Genomic DNA, 18,764 nt, shown 5'->3' on the forward strand with positions numbered 1-18,764 from the left:
CCAGAGAGCGTTTCAGTACACTCAATGTGCAGTCAACTCAAGATCAGGAGACAAAACCAGTTCAACGAGACGGCTGGCACGTTATAAAACTCCATAGACAATCTATATCGTAGCCTTAGCCGCGAAAATACGCGCTCATCCTTGTAGAGATAAGGACATAACATCAATATTTTGTCATCCAAAGAGCCTCGTTAAATATTCTGTGTAAAGTAGGGTTCTATGCTTTTGCTTTAAGCCGTAATTATAAGTGAGAATTGAAGAAAAAAAAAAGCTGTAGCATTTCTTTTTTTTGTATTTCTCCTTTATTTAACCAGACGAGTCCCATTGAGATTGTTATCTCTTTTACAAGGGAGCCCTGGCCAAGGGAAGAGCAAGCAGAGATTACAACATAAAATACAATACAAAAGCACAACACAATGAGCATTTAAAATTGCACAATAAATAAATAAATCCTCAAGCATCAAAGTCCCTCTTGCACCTACAGTAGGCTACTCAGGCATTTATGTAGGTTTATTTAATGACTAGACTACCATTGATTGTGAATTTCTGACACTTATACAGTAACTTGGTGTTATCAATGCTCTTTTCCTGAACCTTGGTGTATGCACTTCTGAAAGTCGATCTGGATAAAAGAATGTGCTGAATGCATAATTGTACATTCAATGCATTGCAAGGAAAAAAACTTGACAGTCATTGAAAAAAAAAGCCTTTATTCAAAATGTATTTATTCAAAATGGGAAGGGTTATCTGAATCTATAGGTTTACCAATTTGCTTCTATGTAATTACGCCAGTAAAGCACATTTACACTGGTATTATAATATTATTATTATACTTATTTTTTTACTTATTGATTTTCTGTAGCTGTAGCTTATCCACTTAAGAGGTTTGACGCGTTGCGTGTTCAGAGATGCTCTTCTGCCTACCACTTCTGTGCTACTGTCAGCTTTGACCAATCTGGCCTTTCTCCACTCACATCTCTCATTGACAAGGTGTTTTAGTCCACAGAACTGCTGCTCGGTGGATGTTTTTTGTTTTTCGAACCATTCTCCGCAAAATTCAGAGACCATTACGCATGAAAATTGCAGGAGATGAGCAGTTTCTGAAATACTCAAACTACCCTGTCTGGCACCAACAATCAATCCAAATTTCAAAGACATTTGATCGGAAAAACATCTGAAACTCTTGACCATGTCTGCATACTTTTATGCATTCAGTTGCTGCCACATGATTGCATGATTAAATATTTGCATTAACAAGCTGGTGTACAGGTCACAAGTGCTCAGTGAGTGTATACAGGGTTAATGGAACAATGAAACACAAGAAAATGGTAAAGATGTTGCCTCAATTAGCCTACTTGAAGCCTGATATTGGTAGTAGGTACTGCAAATGTTTCCACAAAAATGTTTTACTTAAACTTAATTTGACGCATTCATCTCCCCTTGAAAGTTTGATTACTTTCAGTCTTGGGAGCATGGATTTGTTTCTTTGAAAACAAAGAAAAAAAAAGTGAAAATATCAATGAATTAAAATTACCCTAGATGGTGATAGGCTTTTGAGGGCTGATATGGAGGATATTGTAATATACACAAAGGGATAAAGACATTTACATTCAGCTTCTCTTTATAGGGTTGCAACCTGCAACTCAAACAGCGGACCCTCTCCGAAGGGATTTCCTTCATAGTGTGAAAAAACAGTCTTCAATAAAAGCATATCTACAACTCTGACCAACAGATCTAATATATTAGACAACAAAACATAGATGTATGTAAATAACTGACAAAGGAATTATTATATTATTATAATAATAATTATTCTCACAAAGACGAGACACAACAAGACCTAAGTGAATCATTTCATTGATATAATAACAATAACTGTGCAACTGTCATTGGGCTAAGTTTATGACCCGCCCTATTGTTTTTACAAGTTTGTATCAACATGCGGGCTAAGGGGTACAAGACATAACCGCCAGGCTAGCTTGACATCTAGCCAAAGAAATACACACAGCAATGCATCTCAAGAAATAACTGAATGGCAATACTGGTTAACATTTACAAATCCAAACAGTTTACAGGTACAACGTTACAGCACAGTTGCAGGTTTGGCTCCTTGTCAGAAAAGCATTGAAATAAAATTAAATGCTCACAAAATAAACGTTTTTATGTTGTATTAGCTAGAGCTTAAATTAAGCTACATGTAGTTACGACAGCACCAAGGATTTATTTTAAAGAATGTGAGTGCGTATTCCATGTAGCATTCTTTGTTAGCATACATTCTCCGTGATTAGAGTAGTCCTTGTCAACTCTGTGTTTGTAGTTTTGCTCAATAAATTATCTTATTAAACCTAATAAGACTACATAATTGGCTCCCACGTGAGGACTGAGTTGTATACGTTTCATCCTCACTATCTCGTAGAGCATAAAAACCCAACATTAATGTCACAGTGGCATAACCTAATGAGCATCCACCTCACACAACTCAACTCAAGCCACTGATGGTAAATTATCCAAACAAGCCAGCCAGCCTGGCTGCCATTGTGGAGTGCATCTTATAAACTGTGAGCAGAATTATTCCTTTATTTTATCATTTCTAGTATTTCTCCAAATGTGTTGTCCCTCTAATGTATGTAATTGTACAACAATAATGTATACTAATGCATAGCATATTAAATCGATGAAATTGCAATTATGGATAGGTATTTTGTCTTTTAAATAATCTAATATTATTTTTATTTTCAAAAATGTCTATACAGTACACTTTCCTCTAATAAGAGTACAGTCATAAAACATTAGCAATGAGGAGCAGATTATCTGAAGATTCCAATCCCTGCAACCTATAATTTGCAGGCAAACGTCCTCTAAAATCAGTTATTGCACTCAGACCAAATGTCTTTGCGAAAAAAGAGACTCCAGGTCATAAATGCAATGCTGAGTTATTAAATAAACAAAGTAAAACTGGCTTCCCCTTTATCAGCAGTGTACCTGCAGAGGGCCTTAGGTGTGGTGCTGTGGAGGAGTCCTCCTTGAGTACACATCTAAAATTCCCACATTAATCTGCCCTTTCCGGAGCAAACACACTGTCTTTTTAACCTCAGCCTTGGTATGGACTGCAGTAAAAAAAAAGGGTAATGAAAGGAAAGCATATGTAAGAGGAAAGAGTATGCTGTATGACTCAGAGGAGCGATACAACTTGTCTCACTCCACAGTGGTGGTTTAGTATATGTTTTTTTACAGGCATCTGATGGATAAATATGCTATCAAATGAATTAAGGAGGTACATATTTTTATGTACAGTACCCATGTCATAATCTTGTTTCCCTTTCATTTGTAATTGCAGGATGGCTTAGAATTTTGGAGGTGAATAAGCACATTCACCTGACTAATATGAGCAATGCTTTCTGGAACTGTTTTTAAATGGTTTGATGCATCTGGCTGGAAGGATTCTCTTTGTTGCCTAGGGACATTCTGCACCAGAAAATGATTTTATATTGGATTTCCACAGGGATTTATTCCAAAAACAAACAAACAAACAAACAAACAAATTGATTGGCTGCAAGAATCCACAGATCACGCCTGTACATGAATCTTTGAATTGGTTCCCTTTGAGATTCCAAATTGATAAGGCAGTCAGATGAACATTAGACTGGGCAATGCATCACTCAGAGATTCAGGGAGGTTGCAGAATTGAGAGGTCTGACTGGGGTGTACGGTTTCAATATTGGAGGAATTGGAGGTATTGTACTGTTCAATTCCTTGCCTGGTGGGAGAGTACCACGGGGTTAAAGTTAATATGAGCTGACAGGTAGCCTGTGAACTAAGATGAGGAGGGGTTTCAACGATTCCTTCTCAGCCTTGCATTTTCTTACTTCCTGCTTTCTCGCTAGCTCATGTTGTATAGAACTAAACTAACTAATAACGACTAATATAGATATTGTACAGTACTAATTATATTAACTCACTGTCTGTCTAACTAATTAACTAACAGTCACTAGTTTTGGGTAATTTAGATTTAAGCATGTAACTAACTAACGCCAGTTTCGATTCTGCTCTATTCTATCACTGATTATATTATTATTATATATATGAATATTATAATTATTATTTAATTATTCTAATATCAGGACAAATGAAAGCCAGGGGCACACTGAAGACATGATAACATGTCCTGACCAATGCACTTAGTCAAACTTTGAAAGTCCATTTAACCTCATAAAAATTCGGTTATAATTTATATGCTATTAATTGCTTGCATTGTGTTAGTTATTTATTTGCTAAATTAATTACAGTGAAGGCATTGTACTGTAAGGCATTTTCTTGAATTGGCTCTGTACTCTGTTAAAGTGCAGTTTTTCACTATTTTATTTTTATATATACTCTATTTTAGTTTCACCATATATAAATTACACCCCATTTCAGGGTGCAATTACATTTGGAACATATGGTTTCATAGATGTCAGGCGTGTTCCATCACTTCAGGTATAAGAGAGCTTTCAGTATGTACTCCTGATTGTAGGCTTTTGATTGCTGTGGTCTGTGGTTAGCATTTTCCAACATGAGAAACAGAGCTGTGGCAATGAAAGTCAAGGAAACCAATATCAGGCTGATAATAATAATACAAAAAACAGTCACAGAGACACAGGCCTAACAATAGGCTTAACAAAACAAACTGTTTAGAACATGACTACTCAGAAACATCTGTGATTCTGATATGCTGCATGACAGGGGTTTGGAGAGAAATGGGAGTATGGAGACTGACCACTGATTCTTGGCAGCAAAAGGGTATGTTTCTGAAACAGGGTTATCACTTGGCCCTACTTGAAGACTGCGGGCACACTGCTTGCAGACATTGATGAGTTCATCATGGAAGGGGTGAGTGGGAGTATGGTGGGTGAGATGGTCTGGAGAAGAGGTGAGTGAATTAGGCCCAGGGAACAGACGGTTGGATAACATGATGGCAGCTGTCCAGTTCAGTTCAGACAGTCAAGATGGGGATCAGCTGCTAAGAGCAAAATATTTGGTCAATGGTCATGCTGCTATAGCAGATTGCTGTAGTGCTGATTTGCAAAATGCTGGCAAACTGACAGGTGACAATAATATTAATCTGATATTGCTGGCTTGTTGGGCTATGTTTCACCTCTCAACAGTGATGGGAAACTGGCTCAATATACTAATATATTTCTACAGTATGCCTGCTTTGTCAATACTAACTGCACCAATGGTACAGGATTTATGTTTTGGTGTATAAATTACTGTGTGGGCATTGTCACAATAAATTGTTAAGCCTAATGTTTGGCTTGTCTCTCAAGACTGTTTTTGTTATTTCTTACCTGAAATGTTGACACATAAAATTTGGTAGAAGGCTTGGTGGCATGCTTAGTTGCCAAAAACATAAAAAAGATATAGATGTATATTCCATCCATCCATCCATTACCTTAACCCGCGTACCCTGAACAGGGTCGCAGGGGGGCTGGAGCCTATCCCAGCATACATTGGGCGAAAGGCAGGAATACACCCTGGCCAAGTCGGCAGTCAACTGCAGGGTACACACACCATTCACTCACACACTCATACCCACAGGCAATATAGACTCCCTAACCTGCATCTTTTTGGACTGTGGGAGGAAACCGGCGTACCCGGAGGAAACCCACACGAACACGGGGAAAACATGCAAACTCCACACAGAGAGGCCCCAGCCGACCAGGATTTGCTACCCACTGCACCATCCGTGCCACCCTAGATGTTAAAAAACAGGTTTTGTCCATTTTCTTTAGTGTTTAGAAAACAAAGAAATACTGGAGGAAGGAACAAACAGCTGCATCTCCTCTCCACTCCACTGTCACACTTTTTTCACCTGAGCTTATTTGGATTAAATGCTTAAATCATGTGTGTAGGCATTTTTAAAATCACCATCAGTGTAGCTGTTTCCTAGATATGATGCACAACTTCTCAAAACATAACAAGCTGCTAGAAAGCTGTTAGCTTCAGCTGCCTCATCCTCCACTGTCTGTCTCTCTCACTCATACAATTCTTTCTCTGTAAATTCCGGCTCACAACTGTGAAGTTGTATTTCTTCAATAAAATTGAAAAGCTCTTCCTCGGCTCCACCAACAGCCATCAACGTTAGCAATCGGCATCAGTCGTCGAATGCTGAGGGAAAGAATCCATTGTAATTAATGACAGCAGCTCTACTGTAGCCATTGCGTCACGTTCGATGGCAGCGTCAAAGTTAGAGAATCGCAGAGGTTCATTTCGAGATGGTTGACGCGCGTTCATTCCCATATAGTGAATTGATTTTAATGTTTAATGTTAATGTTTTTTCTTATTTAACTAGAAACAAATTAGAAAGTGGACAGCTATTCATGTTGGCTATGTCATCAGCTAGCTAGCTAAATTAGCTGCTTACAACCGAACCAGAGTATCGTTGCTTAATCTAATGAGTGAAAACATCATAGCTGTTGACATCCAATGTAAAGTGAGCTAGCAAAACACGACAGAAGGCTGTCAGTTTTTTTGATGATGGCGATTGCTGCAATAGAGCCGGTAGAATATCAAATTGATAGCTGATGCTGATTGCTGATGTTGATGGCTGCAGTGGAGCCATGCCGTAACTTGGCGAAGTCAGAGCTGTCCGTCATATCACTCAGGCTAGCCAAGTTAGGTTCCATGATATTTGTAGGCTAACGGGAGTGTCATGTGATCGCCTGGATGGGTGACTGTCAATAAACCAGTCTCTGCATTCAAGGGTGGAGTTTGAGTGCCTGTTACATTCTGGGAAACACTGGCTGGAGAGTCAAGCAATTGCTTTTCTGGACGTGTAGGTTTTGAGAAGTTTTGCCCCATATCTAGGAAACGGCTACACTGACGGTGATTTTATAGATGCCTATATATAATTTAAGCATTTAATCAAAATAAGTTCAACTGAAAAAAGCGTTATAGTCCTCCTTTAAAATATAAAACTATAATGGAATCACTGGCACTCTCTTGTGTGTGGTAATTTCCAAATCACTCATCAGCCCATCTCCCCCTTTCATACATATTCAGATGCCTGAAATTGATGGATTGACTACAATACAAGATGCAGCACACTACCTAAAGGCTTCAGGCAATAGGCAAGATGATTGGGCCAATGTCTCTCTCCAATCTTCAGAACACCAATTGCCTGTTTCTTGTAATAAATGCACAGAAAGAACATTCTGCTGGGTGGTAGGCTATACCTCATGAATTGTGAAAAATTGCATACTGTTGATGTAGAGTAAAATTCCACCACTAAAGGTTAAATCAGCTGTCCCCAATAAAGTGTTTATAATTGGTATTGCCATGGTAGTTAATATGTAATTTGTGCTCTATGAAGGTCTCGCACTAATCAGTTGTGCTCAAGTTAAAATTCATGCCAGTTATCAAGTCACGTTGGCACCACAGCTCACAACCATCACTGACACTTTCCTTGTTGCTATGCAGCTGCGCAGAGTGCCATTTGTCTTTAGAATCAAAATGTGGCAGACCAAATATCTAATAAAATATGCTTATTGACAGAACAATAAGCATGTCCTCATTATTCACTTTCTTTGGCAGAACTATCTACCCAATTTGAAGAAGATTAATCACTGCAGGAGTTTAAGAAGATTAAATTCCTGCCAAGATAAAAGAAAGACTGAATGATTTTCCAACAGGATGGAGATCAGTGGTGAGATAAAATGAGGCACTAACAAACAACTTCATATCAAATTAAGTATTTCAAAACAGGAGACATTGCTTTTATATTGATTCAATGTGCAGCAACCCCTTTTATCTCTAGTACAGAGTGTAAATGTACAGACGAAATATCAGAATGGGGAAGAAATGTGAAATACACAAGTCACTTTGACCGTGGAATGAATGGTAATGCCAGATGGGGTGGTTTGAGTATCTTAGAAACTGCTGATTTTCACGAACAAGAGTATCTAGAGTTTACAGACAATTGCAAAAAGCAATAAAGTACAGTGAGTGGAAGTTCCATGGGTGAAAATGTCTTGTTAATGAGTGATCTGGGAATGGTCAGACATGTTCAAGGTGCCAGGCAACAGTAACGCAAATAAGGCAGCCTGTAGCTAAGGTACATGACTGTGACCCAGAATGATGGTTCAAGCCTCAGGACAGCCATGATAAGATCTGCACGTCCTTAACCCCACACTGCCCCAGAGGGGATTGTCCCCTGCTTAGTTTAATCAACTGCTTACTTTTCTTCCCCCTTACAGACTCTGATGTTTATCAACTCCTGCTCTCCCACCGCCCTACAACCTGTGCCCTTGACCCTATCCCCTCTTCTCTTCTCCAGACTATCATACCTGACATTCTCCCATTTGTCACCTCCCTTGTCAACTCCTCCCTGTCTTCTGGCTGTTGTCCAGCATCCTCCAAGAGGGCCCACATCACTCCACTGCTAAAAAAGCCTACCCTGGATCCCTCCATCATCCAGAACTACCGCCCGGTAACGAGTCGCTTCTACTCAACTTTCTTCTTTCTTTTCTAACAACAACCTGCTAGACCCCCATCAGTCTGGCTTCAGATCGGGCCACTCGACAGAGACCGCGCTCCTCTCCATCAGTCAGAATCACTCCATGCCGCATGAGCAGCCTCCCTCTCCTCTGTCCTCATTCTTCTAGATCTCTCTGCTGCCTTCGACACTGTGGATCACTCCATCCTCCTGTCCGCCCTGTCAGCAACGGGCATCTGTGGCACAGCCCTGGACTGGATTGAGTCCTACCTCTCTGATCGCTTCTTCCAGGTTGCCTGGGCTGGTACGGTATCGACACCTCGGCCCCTTGCCACAGGAGTTCCCCAGGGCTCAGTCCTAGGCCCGCTTCTTTTTTCTCTTTACACTCGGTCCCTTGGCCCTGTGATCACTGAACATGGGCTATCCTACCACTGCTATGCGGACAATACCCAACTCTTCATCTTGTTCCCACCATCTGATACACAGGTTTCAGCCCGTATCTCTGCTTGCCTGAGTGACATCCAGAGCTGGATGGACAACCACCATCTAAAGCTCAACCCAAGTAAGACTGAAATGATATTCATCCCTGCTAATACCTCTCCCCATCTGGATCTCTCCATTTCCCTCGGGGATACCACACTCACGCCATCACCCAGTGCAAGGAACCTCGGCGTGGTGATGGACAGCAGACTGTCCCTCTCCGAGAACATTGCAGCGGTGACCCGGTCATGCAGGTTCTTCCTATACAACATACGGAGAATCTGCCCCTTTCTCACCCCGTACTCGACCCAGCTCCTGGTCCAAGCGATGGTTCTGTCCCGCCTGGACTACTGCAATTCTCTCTTGGCTGGCCTTCCAGCGTCCGCCATCAGACCCCTCCAACTTATCCAGAATGCAGCAGCTCGTCTGGTCTTCAACCTTCCCAAATACTCACATGTCACCCCCCTGCTTACTTCCCTCCACTGGCTGCCTGTCATGGCTCGCATCAAATTCAAAACATTGGTGCTAGCCTTCCAAGCAGTTAAGGGGTCTTCCCCAGCTTATCTACAAAAAATCATCAGACCCTACACCCCTGCCAGACCTCTTCGTTCAGCCTCCACAGGCCGCTTGGCACCTCCCCCTCTCCAAACCTCCACCTCACGCTCATGACTAATGTCTGTTCTGGCTCCACAGTGGTGGAATGAACTCCCCGTTGAGATCAGAACAGTAGAATCTCTCCCCACCTTCAAGCGCAAACTGAAGACGCCCTTCTTCAAGCAGCACCTCTCCCCGTCCCTCCCTACCTCCCTGTGAACTTTAATTGTTGTCTTTCTGTGATTTACTTTGTGTATCGGTATTTTAGTTGGCTAGGTAAGCAGTGTTTGGATAGTTATGTTTGGTCTGTAAAAAAAAAATAAAATAATAATAATTAAATAGGCCCTGGTCCTTAACTTTGTTGTACAGGTAGCAGTTGAAATTGTACTTCCCTCTAGGGTCTTTCAGCGCACTTATCCCTGGTTATGGGTATGCACTTTGTTGTACGCCACTCTGGATAAGAGCGTCTGCCAAATGACCATTAATGTAATGTAACTGTAAGTCGCATTGGATAAAGCTTCAGCTAAATAGCAATTATTTGTTTATTCTAGTTATTTACAAATAACCACACATTACAATGCATCTCTGAACACACAACACATTGGACATTAAAGTGGATGGGCTACAGCAAAAGCCAATAAGTAATAAACTAGCATAAGTCTAATAAATACTTAATAAAGTGGTCACAGTGCATTGTATACAGTGCAGTCCTCAAGTATTTGGACAGTAACCTTTTTTTTTCAATAATAATGTGGTTAAAGTCCAGACTTTTAGCTTTAATTGGGTGAAAAGTGTAGTAATCAAAGATGTTGTCATACACAGTTCCCCCAATTTTAGGGGACCTAAAGCAATTGGTTCTCTAAAATTCCAGCAGTAGAAGAATTAATTATCTGTGTATTCTCTGTGTATTCTCTGTGTATTCTCTATGTATTCTCTGTGTGTTCTCTGTGTGTTCTCTGTGTGTTCTCTGTTGATCTTTGTGAGTAAATGTAGTGTAGGGACTACAACTTCCACATTCCCACAGGAAAATTCTGCGACGTCCACCACGAATGACGTCTAACTTGGTTCAGCCAATCCCGTAATGGCGGGAGCAATAAACGGTCCCATATAAGAGCAAGACACGTTCTTGGGATCTCTCTTCTGCTTTTTCTGCTTCCTCTTCTGCTTCTTCTGCTTCTTCTCTTCGACGCACCCTTTTTGGCCATTCGCTTCAGCTCATCTGCTCCGAGACGGGAACACCCCAGCCTGCGCATCTCTCCCGGACACCATTCACAGCACCATCGCCGCTTCTACAAGGACAGCATGTCTTTTGGATCCAGCAATGCGTATGGACTCAGTAAGAAAACAAACATTCAGGCATAGCCAGTGTTTAGTTTAGTCTTAACTGTTTTTGTGAATCTGTGTTTCAATATTTACCATCCAACCATTGTAATGTGTTTGGTTAGCTGCATATATATGTACGTGAATTGATTCGCCGTCTTTTGCGCATATATAGAGTAAAACTACGCAAGTAGTCCCTTCTCACAGCTGACTCTAACTCATTACCACACCCAGAACTCTAGCTTACTCAAGCCAGCTACTCCCACCTTTCCTTTGTTCAAGCGACACGCGCGCGCCACACACACACGCACACACACATACCCAACTAAATGTCCCTACTAATTCCCGTTCGTTTATCTGTTATGTGTTTGTATGTTTGTTTAATAAATATATTTTATTAAACCCCGGTGTCCGTTTTGGAATCGCATAGACATGAGAGCCGAGTTAAAGCAGTCTTTCGAAGAACTTCCAACCTTCAGGTCATCGGTATGTTCAATCATTAATATTGGTTATTTTAATTAATTAAAATATTATACTTGCCAGAAAACAAGCACAGAGGTCCATATCACTGCCAACTACATCTAAAAAAGTCTAGAAAATATGTAACATCTCAGTGAATCTGGGGGTGCATAGATAAGTAGAAACATACTTTAATTTAATTTAATGGTGAACTGCCCCTTTAAAGTAACACTGAACATTTCACTGTGTAAGGCTTCCTTTAAAATAATAGATAAAGTACAAAGGGACCCAGTTAAGGGTGAGGTGAGGACATTCTGATGGATGACTATGGGACCAGCATTGAAGAGCAGAGGGAGCCTGGGATTTATCTATGTTTTATTCATGCTGGCTGAAAATCTTGTGCTCATACCAAACCGCCATATACTGTATCTCTGCACCATCTGTACATCAGTCTCACACAGGCCTCAGCAGTAACTGTCCATCATATTACTGGTTTGCTCCTCACCAAGGTCAAATACTTACCATTTTAAATACCTTAAGCCTGTATATACAGTAATAATTATGTTTTCTAAAAACAAAAACTCTATTTCCCCTAGTATTCCAAAGAAATGTCTTATTTTCTATGATTGTACTTTTGGTTTGTCCTCTAAAAAGTAAGTTCTTCAAATATGTATTTGACCCCAGTTTCGGTTCAATCATGTAGCCTGCTGTATGAATGGATATACGGTGAGTCTGTGTTCAAATGAATACGATGAGGTGTTGTCAATAAATAAAAATCAATCGAGGCACAGCAGGCGATTCCAGATTCCAGAGAGTAAATACTTGGTCTAATTTTCTTCATATTCTTGTTCCTGCCTCTGTTGTGGCCAAGTTTTTCTAATGGTAAATTAATAGCAGCTTTAATTTACCATTAAAAAATGGGTCTATTAAGAGCAGCTTTATTCAAGAGAAGTAATGAACTATGAAACCAAACAACCAACCAAAACAACATTTAATGACCCCCATCATTAAGATTCAGACATCATCGTAATAAGGTTGCATCTCTGCTACTTTAAGCATGAATATGAATGCAGCTTAATTATGATATGGCTTGTATGTTGAATGTTAGATTTATCTCCAGGAAAAAGAGGTCTGAAATAACTATGGTCATACACTGTTTAAATGAACACCATAACATACAGCCAGGGGATTCTTGGAAAGGACAGTACATTTAAATGATATAGTGACTCCTGCTAAACACCAGTGGGACAGTTTTGAACATACACTCACTGAGCACTTTATTAGAAACACTATACTAATACTGGGTAGGAGTCAAAACAGCCTCAATTCTTTGTGGCATGTATTCCACAAGATGTTGAAAACATTCCTTTGAGATTCTGTTCCATGTTGACATGATTGCATCACACAATTCCTGTAGATTTGTCAGCTACAATCTTACTGCCAAGACTCCTGTTCTACCACATCCCAAAGGTGTTTTTGTAATGTTTCTGTATCTGTCCTGTTTATTAATGTTTATTCTTGTTATTTATTCATTTTCATACATCCTTGGCTATTGTTTTCCATTACAGTTTCTCATTTGTTATCCCCTGTTATGTCTGCAACAAGAAACACCTGTCAGTCATATGTTCCAATACTTTTGCCCACCTAAAAACTGGGTGCTCTGATACAAAAGGTGGTATGTTCTAAGTTGTTTAACAAATCTAGATGAAAATACCAGGAAATTAAAGCTGAAATTCAGATCTGTCATCTCTTGTACATCTTTTGACCTCAAACTCAACTGTCTTCAGTGTATAGCAAAAACAAAGGAATTTGCCCTGCTGTTCCAATACTTTGGGATGGGACTGTACATCTAATAATGTTCTAGAATTTCTGATGCAAGATCAGGCAGGTATCATCAGGTATATCTGTCCTATGCCTATGAAATACTATATATAATTTATAATATATAATCATATACCACATATTATGTTCGCTCTGATAAAGAAAACATTCGGCCACCCCCAGGATCAAACCCCAGGCTTCCTGCTTCGAAAATAGTGAGTAATGCAAATCATTTCTGTACATTACTCTAGCTAACCCTGTTTGTACCTGCACTGTCATTTAAAACAATTACATTGAATCTATCTTCCAGTGACACAAGCAGGCAAATTAATGGCAGTAGAGGTACTTCAGAACAAACAGTTCTGCCAGGATTAGATAATAAAGCTCAGTTGGAAGCAAGCGAGATGAGATCTGATGATACAAGACAAGCCCCTCCAAGTGGATCTATTCTCTGAGAATTTACATCACTTTCTACTTTCCCAAACACTGGGTCTGAATACGTTCCTCTGATTTTACCATACCAAAAAAATAAATTTTTTGGGACGATGATTTATTAGTGATGCTAATGTGTATTGAGGGCTTGCCAGATACTCTTTGATTATCACAAATCAAATCATGATTTTGTTAATGGTTTTATTTCTATGCTTGGTATCTAGGCTTACTACATCAGGACTGCAGTACACTAGTTTGAAATGAACCACTATGTGCCAGTTGTAATACCAAAGGTGTTTGCCTGGCCTGACAAGGTTACTGCTTGCATTGTAAAGGTAATGAACAATCATATTTCTTAAGATAACAAAAAAGCTGGTCTTTTATATCATGCCACTTAAACAATACTGGCAGCTTCCTCCAATTTTACTCGCTATGACTGCCAACTTCCAATTACAATGCCTTCCAAACAATACAAACTACAGAACTGGCAGGGTAATACAAAACTGGTAAATGTCCCACTGGTCAACCTGCTCCTGGTATATTCCCTGAAACAAGCCTTTGAGGTTGTGTTCGCATCTTTTTAATGTAGAGTGCAAACAATGCAGAGATGACTATCTCAACCAAATCATGTATTCCTGCTCTTCTCTGTATTGACTAATGGCTGCGGTAAATCTGCAGCTTGTGGCATGAGTTAATCTAAATACAAACTGTCAATCTGAAGAGATGGCAATTAATACAGGGGGACTATATAATCAGACTGATTTCATGACTGAGTTTTCCCAGTGACCTTACATTGTTATAAGAGAGTAAATGTCATACTACATTTCATAGTATAACATTTACACTTCAAACACTCTGTGTTCCCATTTCATAGCGTTTTCTGTTTCCTGCCTTTGTTTTAGTTTTTCTTGTCCTTGTTCGCTTTCTGTAGTCTTTCACTCACCTGTGTGTCCTTACCTGTTTCCCTGCACTCACACCTGTTCATCATCTCAGTTAATTTATCAGTATATTTATACCCACCTAGTTTCCCTGTTTCTTTGCCAGATTTCTTTCACCTCGACTTCTGCCTTTTGGATCTGCCGTCTGTTTTATTTCTGGTTACCTGCTATCAAACTTGGCCTGCCAAAATCTTTGCATTTAGATTTTTGGATTGTGCTTTGTACCATTGCCTGTTTGGATACAAACTTGGTTAACGCTGTTGTACCTGTTTGCCAACATTCAAACCTTGCCTGCCTGACAATAAAGGCTGTTGTGCAATAAAGGCTAGAACTATTCTGCCAAGTTATGGGTTGCGATTGGTTCTTCAGTTCCGGCATCTGATAGAATCAGACAGAAAGGAACAGACCAGAACAGTCATGAAAGCACAGAACTAACCACACACATTATCTGTACTTAAACGTTGACCCTTTGACCTTCAGAGGAACATGCACTGCACAATTTTAGCATCCACGTGATGCTTACATTATATCAATACTCTTTTCCTCAACATTTTTGCAGGTCTTGTGGCTTCTTGCTCGGTCAGTCACATTCATGGAGTGGAAGACAAAACTGAAGAGAGACCCATTCATCACTCTGATTGTAAATGTGTTCAGGGACAGGGTTTAGCTAAATGACAGAGTCTGAGCAGTGGGGCGGCACAAGCACACACAGAGGAAGCCATCTTCTATGAAGCATAGAAATAGATGAGGTGGAGAAAGGCATATGGTGCACCTCAGTTATCATACAGTATGTGGTACATATAGATTACCAATTTCCCCAGGGTCACCAGTATAATTAGCACACTCTAAAACAATCACTCAGCCATTTCCATGTGGCCACCCATATAATTACAGTAAACCTAAATGATAATTGATGCATCTGTTTTCAAGAAAGTAAAATCTGATTTAGCTTTTTTTACAACACTACACTGCAAGGGAGGGAGGAGGGAAAGCTGGTGAGATGCATAAATACTGAATATTGATCAGTCAGCTTCCATGTGAGCATCTGGTGCAAAGTTGTCTGCTGGGAAAAAGGCTTCCATTTGAATCCTGGTGACAACACCAAAGGCCTCAGAGTTAGGCCTCTGTTAGGCAGAGAATCATCTCCCTTATACAAAGGCCCTTGCAGATACTGTAAGACAGTTGGTAATATTATTTCTGCAGGAAGAGTCCAGTCCCACTGGAGTGTACAATACTCTACTAAGGAAATTAGGGAAGCACTAAAGCTCTATTTTAACAGGATGAACAATGTCTATACACCTTTTGTAATAAATATATTGGATTATATTTTCTATCCATCTATCCAACATCAAACCCTCTTATTCCTAGTCAGGGTCACTGGGGTTGTTGGAGTGTATCCCAGAACGCATTGAGCAAGAGGTAGGAATACATCCTCGGCAGGCTGCCAATCCTGGGCACATACACACCATTCAGTCACACACACACTCAAACCTATGGGCATTTTAGACTCTCCAATTAACCTAACTTGCATGTCTTTGGACTGTGTTAGGAAACCAGAATAGCCCGATTAAATCCACATGGACACGTGGAGAACATGCAAACTGCAAATAAAAAGGCCCAGGACCACTGTACCACTGTGCTGCTCATTATACTTTCTAAGACATGCTTTTCTTCTGATCAAATGTTTTTATTCAAACAAATTTTAATACAGAATATTTCAACAGAGTATTTTTACCCCTCCTGTAACTCAATGGCTACACCCATTTATCTTTCTGTAACAAGCACAGGATATCACCTACCCTCCATGCCTACAACTTTCTAAGAGACATATAATTTGTATTTCACAGATACATATTGCATAGTCCAAGTGTGGTTTCTGGGTTGAAGAATACAAGTATCTATAAAATGCAAGTTCTGTGTCTTCTAGAAAGCTGCAGGCAGAGAGTACAAACAGGCATTGCCTCTGTCCTCAGTCAGTTGTCAAGATGTGCTCTGGTGAAAAATGGCTGCCGACGTGAGCTTCCTCCCTTTACTGTAAACAGATCTGATGTTGTGAAAAGTGTGTGAATCTTCTTCTTCTTCTCTTTCCTCTTCTTCTTCTTCTTCTTATTATATATGAGGAGAGCATGATATTTCAGTTGGTTCAAATAAGTCAATGATTGCTCATTACAAGCCTATCCAATACAGGGTTTGTGAAACCTCCCATCTGTATGAAAAATCCAAAACGTCTAGAGGATGCCCCCAAAGGAAACAAGTTTCTTCAGTGGGGAATATTTGTGAGTGTGAGGGCAAGCCACAGCCTTACCAATAAAGAACCCACACTGATAAAGATTATGTAAAATGCCTCCATGTTAGGAACATTACTGGAACTCAGTTTCAATGGGGGAAGTGGAACCATGTTTTCCTAAACTGACCAATCTATGAATCTACTTTTTAGTTTCCAATGGTTGCCTCTAGGGAATTGTAATTTTTTGCCATAATCGCCCACTCGTAGGGAATGGCAGGCCTTTTCGTAATATACTGTAGAAGTGGCAATTCATTGCAGTGTACCTGACTTTCCCTGTCACGCTGTACCAATATGGCTTTTGTATCTGTGGTGCTGAACTCGCACACAATTATACTCCTAATTATACAGCTCATTCGGCACTCGGGTGGGCTGGAGCCACACCCCTGGCTTGTGAGGGGTGGATTTTCTTGTCTGTACAGGATGTACTACAAACAAGCACCAGGGTGTGTAAACATGGTAGCTGGGCTGTGTATCAAAGCAGTAATCCTTAGGTAATCATAAATACACCACTATGCACTGGACATATGGTAAATGTACTGCATTCACAGTATATAGAGCTTTTATCCAAAGTGCTTTACAATTAATGCCTCTCATTCACCCACACACACCAACAGCGATAGGCTTCCATCCAAGGCAGCGACCAGCTCATCAAGAGCAATTGAGGGTTAGGCACCTTGCTGAAGAACACCAATACACCCAGGGAGGGGGATCGAACCAGCATCAATCCAACTGCCAGACAACACTCTTACCTCCTGAGCTAATGGCACCCCATATATAAATACAATATACTGTATATATGCTATAAACACTGCAAATATGTATATATTGTCAACACATCACAATATATGGGATAATATTGAAATGTATAACATAAAAAGGTTGTTTCGCCTCAAATTGTTTTTAAACATAGTACAGTAAAATCTTTCAATAGTTTTTGGTATGTTGAAGTGAATTATAATGTAAATGGAAAAAAAATAATTCCAGCACATAAAAATCACATAAGACTGATATCTAGAGTCTGTTACAAATGATTCATATGACAGCACAATTATAATTATAATAGCTATATTAACATTTATAACAGAATTAAATCCCCACAACCAACCAAAGCTAATTATGATGAGTCTTTTCACATTTTATCTCCCATTAATCTGTATTGTAGCTCTCATTTACTGTATAATGACAATAGCACAGAGATTCTGCAGTCATCAAGGAAATAGCTTTTGCCATCATTTGCTAGGACTGCAAGTAGAGACAAATGAGCATGGTGAAGATTTACAGGCCCAAACTATTAAACTTAAAGATTTTAAATCCCAAAAGCACACAGCCATTCATTCTCTACTCCTCTGCTCCCTCTGTTTTTCAATAATAAACACTGGGTTATTGATATTATTGTGGCAAAATGTATGAAATGTGTCGATGGAACAGAAAATTATAAGATAATGACTGTAATTTCCTTCTGATGAATCATTTTTATGACAGCACTGCTTTTTGAGAACCTTATTCTGAGCAGGTTTCACTGCATACTGTACAATAGTAATCAATATGGAAAGATATATTATAAGATACCCCTGGGGTCAGGTGAGAGCAGGGGAGGATGATCGACCCACAGGACAGACCATTGTTCTGTCCAACTATGACAGACAATCGACTACAGAACAGCTAAGTTATTTATCCTGGGTCTGCAGATCTGGGATTGTGTTCTGCAGATTCTGTTCTGGCTCCACAGTGGTGGAACGAACTCCCTGTGGAGGTCAGAACAGTAGAATCTCTTGCCATCTTGAAGCGTAAACTGAAGACGCACTTCTTCAAGCTGCACCTCTCCCTGTCCCTCCCTACCTCCCTGTAAACCTTAATTGTTGTCTTTCTGTGATATTTACTTGTGTATTAGGATGTTTAGCTTGGCTAGGTAAGCAGTGTTTGGCTAGGTAAGCGGTTTGTTCATACATTTGTGTGTTGC

The sequence above is a fragment of the Conger conger genome, chromosome 3 (genome assembly GCF_963514075.1).
Source record: "Conger conger chromosome 3, fConCon1.1, whole genome shotgun sequence".
NCBI lineage: Eukaryota > Metazoa > Chordata > Actinopteri > Anguilliformes > Congridae > Conger > Conger conger.